This window comes from Triticum aestivum, chromosome 5B (genome assembly GCF_018294505.1).
Source record: "Triticum aestivum cultivar Chinese Spring chromosome 5B, IWGSC CS RefSeq v2.1, whole genome shotgun sequence".
Lineage (NCBI taxonomy): Eukaryota > Viridiplantae > Streptophyta > Magnoliopsida > Poales > Poaceae > Triticum > Triticum aestivum.
In genome coordinates, this window is record NC_057807.1 from 559,656,640 (window position 1) to 559,669,735 (window position 13,096).

The window sequence follows — 13,096 nt, forward strand, 5'->3', positions numbered from 1 at the left end:
CCACATCGGCGATCATTGTTACCGGAGTTGCCAAGTTGCAATTATATCATCTTAAAAGATTTATGAGATACTTCATTATCATTTTATGTTATGTTGAACTTAATAGAATGATGCACTTTGTTATTTGAATTGTAATTCTCTATGGGATCGAACTTTTGTTCTATTTTAGCATTCAGATTTCAAAAAATATTCTCCGGTCATCTACCTAGCTACTTGAGGAGTAGGAATTAAGCTTAGGGATGATGATATGTCTTCAACGTATCTATAACTTTTTAAGTACTAGATCATGGTTGGCGCGCATTGCTGCGCCCATCTATTTTTCTAGTAGAGTGATATAATTCTACAAATACATAGACATGATAGATCTGCATTCTTAACTTCTGAAGGTAAGCCAATATTTATCATTTTATGTAACTATCATCTTGTATATTTTCCGGGTCATTTGACCATCCTCTTAGTTCCATGTCTACGTAGTTTTTTCTAGCATCTCATAAATTGGATTATAAATCTACAACATAAGCATTTCATGACCATGAATGTGCCAAGAGGTGATCGTACAAGGAAAGTCAAAACAAATGGCAATCCATGAAATTGATCACTATATACTAATCTCGACAAAGCTTCAGAGTGAAACACCTCAAAATAATAATAGTCTGACATCCATACAAAGTCCTATTTTCTCTTAGTTACATATATGTCAGTGACATCGGCAATATAATTAAAGGATGGTGTATCTGATGCGACTAAACAGATAGATTTATCAATGGCATGTCGAAAGTTGCAATGCTCTCAGTGGATGGATGGGCTCCTTCAACCGTTGGTGCATTTGATATTCGCAATTCTTGCGCCCTGTATATTTGTATAGGAAAAAAGATTAGTGGAAGTACTAAATATATGGAACGAAAATACAACCGTGACCTTTATCTTTAGATCAATATAAATGAAATTTTTGTATAAATAACAGTCCAAGACACTACAAATACTATTTGGTGAGCCATGTGGCCACACTTGCTCATGTACATGACAAACTTAACTATAGAAAAACTATGAAGATGAGTATACATTATTCTGACCAAGGAAGAAGGTACAGATTCGATGTCAACTTTAGTTGGTTCAATGCATGTACAGAAATCACCAACACTTATGTTTGTAGCAGCATTTGTCTCTCGTTAAATCTAATGAACAAGAAGATAGACATACTTGAGGACTAAATTAAAGATGCAACATAAAGGGTAATATTGTGATAAATTTGTACATAGCCAGATATGAAGCGGCAATGTCCTATGCTCATGACAAATAGCTGTAGAGGTTTAGAATAAGAATGCAAATAGAGTAGGACCCATTTGGAAAGAAACCCCATAAAATCTAAGAGCTATTTATTCTAAAATAATGCATGAAAAAGATAATTTTAGAATGAAAGGACCATACAATTTGAACAACCATTCAAGTACATTAAGAATCGAGGGAATGATTATTCTAAATAATAATGTAAGAAGATGATGCCTAGAAATTCTTTAATCTAGATCATAATGCTGATAATTTAGCATATCATTATTGTACTCCAAGATGAAGGAACAAAGTAGATTGATCGTGGTCGTTCCACCATTGTCTATTAGTTCATCCATGTACTCAAGAGATGTACATCAAGTCATGCATTAAAATAAAATTTCTGAAACAATACACATTTAGTAGCAAAAGGAGATGCTACAAATTGTCAAATTCTTATGGTTGTTCTGGTACAAGGTAGTCATATATTTATAATTAGCTATCTACCAGAAAAATTCATTGTATTTCTATAAGTTGTGGTTCTTCTTTATATCACTTACCTATTGTCCTGTTTGGCAAGTTATAAACACAACACATGCTAAAAGCACTAATCTGAACTGGGAATGAATTGATGGACCTGTCTCTCAAGCAATTTGTAATATGAAGTTGCAAACTGTAACAACCGTTAATATGAACCACTCAAAGCATCCACAGAAGTGCATGTTGATAATGAATATCACAACACATGTCAAACCAAATGAAGCGGTGATTGTGCCATAGTGTTAGCCAAGGAGAAGCAAAGCAACATACCTGAATGTGAACTCTTGCAGCTCACGTGCCTCTTGGATATTGTACATCAAACATAAGCCCTACAAGAGTCAAAACACATTTGTGTCCAAAGCAGGAACACCTTCTGAGCAATTCAAAAATAGAAATTCTAACAACTGTACCGCTCTAGCAGCCATGATCGCAGTTGTGTGTCAGGCACATGTTCCAAGCAATTCCTATTCCAATATAGAAATTCCAAACAAACAAGCACAACAACCCCTACAACAAGCAACAGTAAATCAGTTGGGTTTGATATGGGAACATCTACGAAATCACATGGATGAAGAAGAATCGCTAACTGACACAGAACTAAGCAACGAACATGGCTGACAAATGTCGGGAGGTATCAATGGAAGGCAGAGAGGGTATAGCTCGAATTTTCTGTTAGATTGTACAAAGCAGTCACCTGATCGATAAAAAAATCATTGCGGGGTCACATCTCATGCATCATCTCTAATGGAGAAAAAAATAAGAGCAGGCAACTATTTCATCAAGGATGTTGCGTGCTTCAATGACTCCACGGGCTCGACCACCGCGTGGAAGGCGTCTGGTCCTCTTCCGGCATGGTGGAGCAAACCACACCATTGCCGAATGAAAAAAGGGGCGGGGTTGGGAGAGCCTCGGACACCATAACAGCGGCAGGCCTGCGAGCCGGTGGCGGCAGCGGACCTAGGATCCACCCAAGGTTGAGGTCGCCAGCAATGAGAGGTCAACAGAACTACTTGAAGGGACGGGTCCGCTCGTCTATCCCTTCACGCTAGATCCCCTCGTGGCGCCTTGGCTTGAGTGTGTCCGCCATATATCCCCTCGCGCGCCTCGTCCGTTCCTCATCTGACCGCGCCACGAGGATGGTGGCGCCTGTGTTGTGGGTTAGAGAGATATGAGAGATGGGGTGGGAATTGAACGAGAGGGATGAGAGGTCAGTGTGGACGGAAGGAAATGAACGATCGCCATCCATCCAGGATCAGACGTCTCGTCGTGTAAAAGAACGAGAGAGCCTCGATTTGGTTTCGGGAGCAGCTGCCCAGGACAGTTGGCCCAGGAGCAGCCCACGCGCGAGAGGAGGTGAGGAGAAGCCCACACGCAAAGGGGATGTATCGGACGACCAACAATGATCAAGACATGAAATCTGACGGTAGAATGCTTGATTGCGCGAGACGCCTCGAATTAGGCTCGGTTTTACTGTCCTTAATTCATGTTGTATTCACATCAATTATGTATGGTTTGTTGGAGATATGCCCTAGTGGCAATCATGTATGATGATATTTTCTATTTGTTTATGAATAAAGATAGTCTTTGACATTATCAATGATGTGTATCAGCAAGTATGTGGCTTGTTTGTGGGACTATGCATTGTATGATGACTATCCTAAAAGGTCCCTAGTCAAAAGGGTTGTGTGGACGCGCAGCCGACTAGACTAGCATATGACATGGTCGATAGCTTGGTCTCACTATCCATGGAGCATTGGATGGATTCGGATAATATGGACTTGGAAGGATCTGGTCGGATTCGACATAGTCGGATCTGAGTCGAGATAAGGTCCGAGTTGGACAGACCCCATTCATAATTTTTAATTATTTCAATGAGATAAATTTTTGAAAAATTAAGAATTTCAGTATTTTTTCTTATTCTTTTTATTTATTCTTTCAGAAAGAGAGAAGAATTGGTTTGGTGAATCGGAAACAATTTTATAAAAAAATTGAAGTAAAAATTGCAATTTCTTTTCTTATGGAATTTTCGTGCTTATCTTAGTTGTTGGTTTAGTTTATGCATGGCGAAAAGGAGCCTTGGAATGGTCTTAACTGAATATTTAGACAAAAAAAGAAGGAAAAGATTCTATTGAGGCAGTTATGAATTTGATTGAGTTTCCCTTACTTGACCAAACAAGTTCCAATTCTGTTATTTCAACTACACCAAATGATCTTTCGAATTGGTCAAGACTCTCTAGTTTATGGCCCCCTCTATATGGTACCAGTTGTTGTTTCATTGAATTTGCTTCATTAATAGGCTCACGGTTCGACTTTGATCGTTATGGATTGGTACCAAGAGATCATTGTTATCATGGCTTATGTGATACGGGTGCTAGTGTGAGTGCAATACCTCAGTCCTTATATAAAGAAATTATGCATGATATTGCACCTGCTGAGATAGAAGGTATTCATGTTATTATTAAGCTTGCCAATAGAGATACTATTTCACCAATTGGGATTGTCAGAGATGTTGAAGTCTTGTGTGGGAAAATTAAATATCCTACTGATTTTCTTGTTCTTGGTTCCCCACAAGATGACCTTTGTCCCATAATATTTGATAGACCCTTCTTGAATACTGTTAATGCTAAGATAGACAGCGAAAAAGATATTGTTACTATTGGTTTAGGGGATATGTCTCATGATTTTAATTTCTCCAAATTCCGTAGACAACCCCATGATAAAGAATTGTCGAGTAAAGATGAAATTATTGGTCTTGCTTCTATTGTCGTACCTCCTAATGATCCTTTAGAACAATATTTGCTCAACCATGAAAATGATATGTTTAAGAATGAGAGAAGGGAAATAGATGAAGTATTCTTTAAGAAAGGACCAATTTTGAAACACAACTTGCCTGTTGAAATCCTTGGGGATCCTCCTCCACCTAAGGGTGACCCTGTGTTTGAGCTTAAACAATTACCTGATACTCTTAAATATGCTTATCTTGATGAAAAGAAGATATATCCTGTTATTATTAGTGCTAACCTTTCAGAGCATGAAGAAGAGAAATTATTGAAACCACTGAAGAAGCATTGTGCTGCTATTGGATATACTCTTGATGATCGTAAGGGCATTAGTCCTACTCTATGCCAGCACAAAATAAAATTGGAGAAAGATGCTAAACCAGTACACCAACGATGGTTAAATCCTAAGATGAAAGAAGTGGTAAGAAATGAAATACTAAAACTTCTGGAGGCAGGTATAATTTATCTTGTTGCTGATAGTCAGTGGGTAAGTCCCGTTCATTGTGTCCCTAAGAAGGGAGTTATTACTGTTGTTCCTAATGATAAGGATGAATTGATCCCACAAAGAATTGTTACAGGTTATAGAATGGTAATTGATTTTCACAAATGAAATAAAACTACTAGAAAAGATCATTACCCTCTATCTTTTATTGATCAAATGCTAGAAAGACTATCCAAACATACACATTTTTGCTTTGTAGATGGTTATTCTGGTTTCGCTCAAATACCTGTGTCAAAAGAGGATCAGGAAAAGACCACTTTTACGTGCCCTTTCGGTAACTTTTCTTATAGACGTATGCCTTTTGGTTTATGCAATGCACATGCTACCTTTCAAAGATGTATGACTGCTATATTCTCTGACTTTTGTGAAAATATTGTTGAGGTTTTCATGGATGATTTCTCCGTTTACGAAACTTCTTGTGATGATTGCTTCAGCAACCTTGATTGAGTTTTGCAGAGATGTGAAGAAACTAATCTTGTCTTGAATTGGGAGAAGTGTCACTTAATGGTTAATGAAGGTATTGTCTTGGGGCATAAAATTTCTGAAAGAGGTATTAAAGTTGATAAAGCTAAAGTAGATGCTATTGAAAAGATGTCATGTCCTAAAGATATCAAAGGTATAAGAAGTTTCCTTGGTCATGCATGTTTTTTAGGAGGTTTATTAAAGACTTCTATGAAATTATAGGCCTCTCACTAATCTCTTTCAAAAAGATGGTCCTTTTGTTTTTGATGATGATTGTGTAGAAGCATTCAAAATACTTAAGAAAGCCTTGATTTCTGCACCTATTATTCGGCCACCTGATTGGAATTTACCCTTTGAAATTATGTGCGATGCTAGTGATTATGTTGTTGGTGTTATTCTAGGACAAAGAGTTGATAAGAAATTAAATGTTATCCAATATGCTAGTAAAACTCTAGACAGTGCCCAGAGAAATTATGCTACTACTGAAAAAGAATTCTTAGCAGTTGTATTTGCTTGTGATAAGTTCAGACCTTATATCGTTGATTCCAAAGTAACTGTTCACACTGATCATGCTGCTATTAAATATCTTATGGAAAAGAAAGATGTTAAACCTAGACTTATTATATGGGTTCTCTTGCTACAAGAATTTGATTTGCATATAATTGATAGAAAAGGAGTTGAGAAACCTATTATAGACAACTTGTCTAGGTTAGAAAATGTTCTTGATGACCCACTGCCTATTGATGATAGCTTTCTTGATGAACAATTAGCTGTCATAAATGCTTCTCGTACTTCTCCATGGTATGCTAATTATGCTAATTACACTGTTGCTAAATTTATACCACCTAGTTTCACATACCAGCAAAAGAAAAAGTTTTTCTATGATTTAAGACATTACTTTTGGGATGACCCACACTTTATAAATGAGTAGATGGTGTTATTAGACATTGCGTACCTGAGCATGAACAGGAACATATCCTACACAAGTGTCACTCCGAGGTTTACAGAGGACACCACGCTGGAGATAGAACTCCACATAAGGTATTGCAATCCGGTTTTTATTGGCCTACTCTTTTCAAAGATGCCCATAAGTTTGTCTTGTCTTGCGATGAATGTCAAAGAATTGGTAATATTAGTTGACGTCAAGAAATGCCTATGAATTATTAACTTGTTACTGAACCATTTGATGTTTGGGGCTTTGATTATATGGGACCTTTTCCTTCCTCTAATGGATATACACATATTTTAGTTGATGTTGATTACGTTACTAAGTGGGTAGAAGCTATTCCAACTAGTAGTGCTGATCATAACACTTCTATTAAGATGCTTAAAGAAGTTATTTTTTTGAGGTTTGGAGTCCCTAGATATTTAAATGACTGATGGTGGTTCACATTTTATTCATGGTGCTTTTCGTAAAATGCTTGCTAAGTATGATGTTAATCATAGAATTGCATCTTTCGGTACAAAAAAATACACTTCTGTGATGATATGTGTTTGTCATGGTAGGTTACGTTTTATGTCATGCATGTACATCCATGACGATTTTATGACAGAATCAAGATAGTCATATCTGTGCTGTCGTAGAAGTGTTCCATGACATTACCAAAATTATCATCACGGAAGTGTCCACTTCCATGACGATAAATCGCGCGTCACAGAAGTGCTTTCATCAAGGGTGACCGACACGTGACAGCCATCGTAATGGAATGCCTTTAAGCGATCAGGTCCGGTTTTGGATCCGATAACCCGTTAACAGCCCCAACCAATGGGGATTTTCCATGTGTAAAATCATCATTGGCTGGAGGAAACACGTGTCGGCTCACCGTTGGGACAGATGTCATCCATCCATTGGACTGAAGGCGCCTATGATACGTTGACACGTGGCACGGCCCAACAGAGGCCATTCCTGTGAAAAGGCCGACCCGTTTGACTTGGTCAAAAGGTGGCGGGCTGGCCCACGGAAAGCCTGTTAACGACATGTTCGCATATAGCCCATTTACAGGCCACTAACCTAGGGCCCGTTACGACCTATCCAAATTAGGCCCAATTGAAGGAAATATGCCCTAGAGGCAATAATAAAGTTATTATTTATTTCCTCATATCATGATAAATGTTTATTATTAATGCTAGAATTGTATTAACCAGAAACATGATACATGTGTGAATGCATAGACAAACATAGTGTCACTAGTATGCCTCTACTTGAACTAGCTCATTGATCAAAGATGGTTATGTTTCCTAACCATAGGCATGTGTTGTCATTTGATTAATGGGATCACATCATTAGGAGAATGATGTGATTGACTTGACCCATTCCGTTAGCTTAGCACTTGATCATTTAGTATGTTGCTATTGCTTTCTTCATGACTTATACAAAGTTCCTGCAACTATGAGATTGTGCAACTCCCGTTTATCGGAGGAACACTTTGTGTGCTACCAAACGTCACAACGTAATTGGGTGATTATAAAGGTGCTCTACAGGTGTCTCCAAAGGTACATGTTGAGTTGGCATAATTCGAGATTAGGTTTTGTCAGTCCGATTGTCGGAGAGGTATCTTTGGGCCCTCTCAGTAATACTCATCACCTAAGCCTTGCAAGCATTGTAACTAATGAGTTAGTTATGAAATGATGTATTACAGAACAAGTAAAGAGACTTACCGGTAACGATATTGAACTAGGTATTGGATACCGACGATCGAATCTCGGGCAAGTAACATACCGATGACAAAGGGAACAACGTATGTTGTTATGCGGTTTGACCGATAAAGATCTTCGTAGAATATGTAGGAACCAATATGAACATCCAGGTTCCGCTATTGGTTATTGGCCGAGAATAGTTCTAGGTCATGTCTACATAGTTCTCGAACCCGTAGGGCCCGCACGCTTAACGTTACGATGACAATTTTATTATAAGTTTATAAGTTTTGATGTACCGAAGGTTGTTCAGAGTACCGGATGTGATCACGGACATGACGAGGAGTCTCAAAATGGTCGAGACATAAAGATTGATATATTGGACGGATATATTTGGACACCGGAAAGGTTTCAGATGAGATTGGGACTATACCGGAGTTCCAGAAGGTTACCGGAACCCCACGGTAAGTATATGGGCCTTATTGGGCCTTAGTGGAAGGGAGGGAGAAGGAGCAAAGGAGGGGGCGCCCCCCCCCCAAGCCCAATCCGAATTGGGAGGGGGGGCGGCCCCCCTTTCCTTCTTCCCTCCCCTCTCTTCCTTCCCTCTCCTACTCCTAATAGGAAAGGGGGGCCAAACCTACTTGGAGCAGGTTTGCCCCCCGTAGGGCGCGCCTCCCCTCTTGGCCGGCCCCCTCCTCCTCTCCCCCTTTATATACGGAGGAGGGGGGCACCCCATAGACACACAAGTTGATCTACGGATCGTTCCTTAGCCGTGTGCGGTGCCCCCCTCCACCATATTCCACCTCGGTCATATCGTCGCGGAGTTTAGGCGAAGCCCTGCGCTGGTAGAACATCATCATCGTCACCGCGCCGTCATGCTGACGGAACTCATCCCCGACGCTTTGCTGGATTGGAGCCCGGGGAACGTCATCGAGCTGAACGTGTGCTGAACAAGGAGGTGCCGTACGTTCGGTGCTTGGATCGGTCGAATCGTGAAGACGTACGACTACATCAACCGCGTTGTCATAACGCTTCCACTTACGGTCTACGAGGGTACGTGGACAACACTCTCCCCTCTCGTTGCTATGCCATCACCATGATCTTGCGTGTGCGTAGGAATTTTTTTGAAATTACTACGTTCCCCAACAGTGGCATCAGAGCCAGGTTTTATGCGTAGATGTCATATGCACGAGTAGAACACAAGTGAGTTGTGGGCGATACAAGTCATACTGCTTACCAGCATGTCATACTTTGGTTCGGCAGTATTGTGAGATGAAGCGGCCCGGACCGACATTGCGCGTACGCTTACGCGAGACTGGTTTCACCGTTACGAGCACTCGTGCTTAAAGGTGGCTGGCGGGTGTCTGTCTCTCTCACTTTAGCTAAATCGAGTGTGGCTATGCCCGGTCCTTGCGAAGGTTAAAACAGCACTAACTTGACGAACTATCGTTGTGGTTTTGATGCATAGGTAAGAACGGTTCTTGCTAAGCCCATAGCAGCCACGTAAAATTTGCAACAACAAAGTAGAGGACGCCTAACTTGTTTTTGCAGGGCATGTTGTGATGTGATATGGCCAAGACGTGATGCTATATTTTATTGTATGAAATGATCATGTTTTGTAACCGAAGTTATCGGCAACTGGCAGGAGCCATATGGTTGTCGCTTTATTGTATGAAATGCAAACACCCTATAATTGCTTTACTTTATCACTAAGCGGTAGCGATAGTCGTAGAAGCAATAGATGGCGTAAACGACAACGATGCTACGATGGAGATCAAGGTGTCGCGCCGGTGACGATGGTGATTACGATGGTGCTTCGGAGATGGAGATCACAAGCACAAGATAATGATGGCCATATCATATCACTTATATTGATTGCATGTGATGTTTATCCTTTATGCATCTTATCTTGCTTCGATTGACGGTAGCATTTTAAGATGATCTCTCACTAACAATTATCAAGAAGTTTCTCCCTGAGTATGCACCGTTGCCAAAGTTCGTCATGCCTAGACACCATGTGATGCTCGGGTGTGATAAGCTCTACGTCCATCTACAACGGGTGCAAGCCAGTTTTGCACACGCAGAATACTCAGGTTAAACTTGACGAGCCTAGCATATGCAGATATGGCCTCGGAACACGGAGACCGAAAGGTCGAGCGTGAATCATATAGTAGATATGATCAACATAGAGATGTTCACCATTGAAAACTACTCCATGTCACGTGATGATCGGTTATGGTTTAGTTGATTTGGATCACGTGATCACTTAGATGACTAGAGAGATGTCTGTCTAAGTGGGAGTTCTTAAATAATATGATTAATTGAACTTAAATTTATCATGAACTTAGTACCTGATAGTATTTTGCTTATCTATGTTTGTCGTAGATAGATGGCTCGTGCTGTTGTTCCGTTGAATTTTAATGCGTTCCTTGAGAAAGCAAAGTTGAAAGATGATGGTAGCAATTACACGGACTGGGTCCATAACTTGAGGATTATCCTCATTGCTGCACAGAAGAATTACGTCCTGGAAGCACTGCTGGGTGCGAGGCCTGCTGCAGGAGCAACACCAGATGTCGTGAACGTCTGGCAGAGCAAAGCTGATGACTACTCTATAGTTCAGCGTGCCATCCTTTACGGCTTAGAACCGGGTCTTCAACGACGTTTTGAACGGCATGGAGCATATGAGATGTTACAGGAGTTGAAGTTAATATTTCAAGCAAATGCCCGGATTGAGAGATATGAAGTCTCCAATAAGTTCTACAGCTGCAAGATGGAGGAGAATAGTTCTGTCAGTGAGCATATACTCAAAATGTCTGGGTATAATAATCACTTGATTCAACTGGGAGTTAATCTTCCGGATGATAGCGTCATTGACAGAATTCTCCAATCACTGCCACCAAGCTACAAAAGCTTTGTGATGAACTATAATATGCAAGGGATGAACAAGACAATTCCCGAGCTCTTCGCAATGCTAAAGGCTGCGGAGGTAGAAATCAAGAAGGAGCATCAAGTGTTGATGGTCAACAAGACCACTAGTTTCAAGAAAAAGGGAAAAGGGAAGAAGAAGGGGAACTTCAAGAAGAACAGCAAGCAAGTTGCTACTCAAGAGAAGAAACCCAAGTCTGGACCAAAGCCTGAAACTGAGTGCTTCTACTGCAAGCAGATTGGTCACTGGAAGCGGAACTGCCCCAAGTATTTGGCAGATAAGAAGGATGGCAAAGTGAACAAAGGTATATGTGATATACATGTTATTGATGTGTACCTAACTAGAGCTCGTAGTAGCACCTGGGTATTTGATACTGGTTCTGTTGCTAATATTTGCAACTCGAAACAGGGACTACGGAATAAGCGAGCACTGGCCAAGGACGAGGTGACGATGCGCGTGGGAAACGGTTCCAAAGTGGATGTAATCGCGGTCGGCACGCTACCTCTACATCTACCTTCGGGATTAGTTTTAGACTTGAATAATTGTTATTTGGTGCCAGCGTTGAGCATGAACATTATATCTGGATCTTGTTTGATGCGAGACGGTTATTCATTTAAATCAGAGAATAATGGTTGTTCTATTTATATGAGTAATATCTTTTATGGTCATGCACCCTTGAAGAGTGGTCTATTTTTATTGAATCTCGATATTAGTGATACACATATTCATAATGTTGAAGCCAAAAGATGCAGAGTTGATAATGATAGTGCAAGTTATTTGTGGCACTGCCGTTTAGGTCATATCGGTGTAAAGTGCATGAAGAAACTCCATACCGATGGACTTTTGGAATCACTTGATTATGAATCACTTGGTACTTGCGAACCGTGCCTCATGGGCAGGATGACTAAAACACCGTTCTCCGGTACTATGGAGAGAGCAACAGATTTGTTGGAAATCATACATACAGATGTATGTGGTCCGATGAATGTTGAAGCTCGTGGCGGATATCGTTATTTTCTCACCTTCACAAATGATTTGAGCAGATATGGGTATATCTACTTAATGAAGCACAAGTCTGAAACATTTGAAAAGTTCAAAGAATTTTAGAGTGAAGTGGAAAATCATCGTAACAAGAAAATAAAGTTTCTACGATCTGATCATGGAGGAGAATATTTGAGTTATGAGTTTGGTTTACATTTGAAACAATGCGGAATAGTTTCGCAACTCACGCCACCTGGAACACCACAAAGAAATGGTGTGTCCAAACGTTGTAATCATACTTTACTAGATATGGTGCGATCTATGATGTCTCTTACTGATTTACCGCTATCGTTTTGGGGTTATGCTTTAGAGAGGGCTGCATTCACATTAAATAGGGCACCATCTAAATCCGTTGAGACGACGCCTTATGAACTGTGGTTTGGCAAGAAACCAAAGTTGTCGTTTCTTAAAGTTTGGGGCTGCGATGCTTATGTGAAGAAACTTCAACCAGATAAGCTCGAACCCAAATCGGAGAAATGTGTCTTCATAGGATACCCAAAAGAGACTATTGGGTACACCTTCTATCACAGATCCGAAGGCAAGACATTCGTTGCTAAGAATGGATCCTTTCTAGAGAAGGAGTTTCTCTCGAAAGAAGTGAGTGGGAGGAAAGTAGAACTTGAGGAGGTAACGGTACCTGGTCCCTTATTGGAAAGTAGTTCATCACAGAAATCAGTTCCTGTGACAAATACACCAATTAGTGAGGAAGCTAATGATATTGATCATGAAACTTCAGATCAAGTGTCTACTGAACCTCGTAGGTCTACCAGAGTAAGATCCGCACCAGAGTGGTACGGTAATCTTGTTCTGGAAGTCATGTTACTTGACCATGATGAACCTATGAACTATGAGGAAGCGATGATGAGCCCAGATTCCGCAAAATGGCTAGAGGCCATGAAATCTGAGATGGGATCCATGTATGAGAACAAAGTATGGACTTTGGTT

The 13,096-nt window shown here is 40.4% G+C and overlaps 1 long non-coding RNA gene across 1 annotated transcript; it reads right to left on the minus strand.

The window, feature by feature from the left end:
* Positions 1-576: 576 nt before the first annotated feature.
* LOC123113211 (uncharacterized) lies at positions 577-2,949 on the minus strand. Its single transcript, XR_006455971.1, has 3 exons — positions 2,501-2,949; positions 2,077-2,313; positions 577-849 (listed from the first exon to the last, which is right to left on the minus strand). It is a non-coding gene; the product is annotated as an uncharacterized lncRNA (long non-coding RNA).
* Between the last annotated feature and the right edge of the window lie 10,147 nt (positions 2,950-13,096).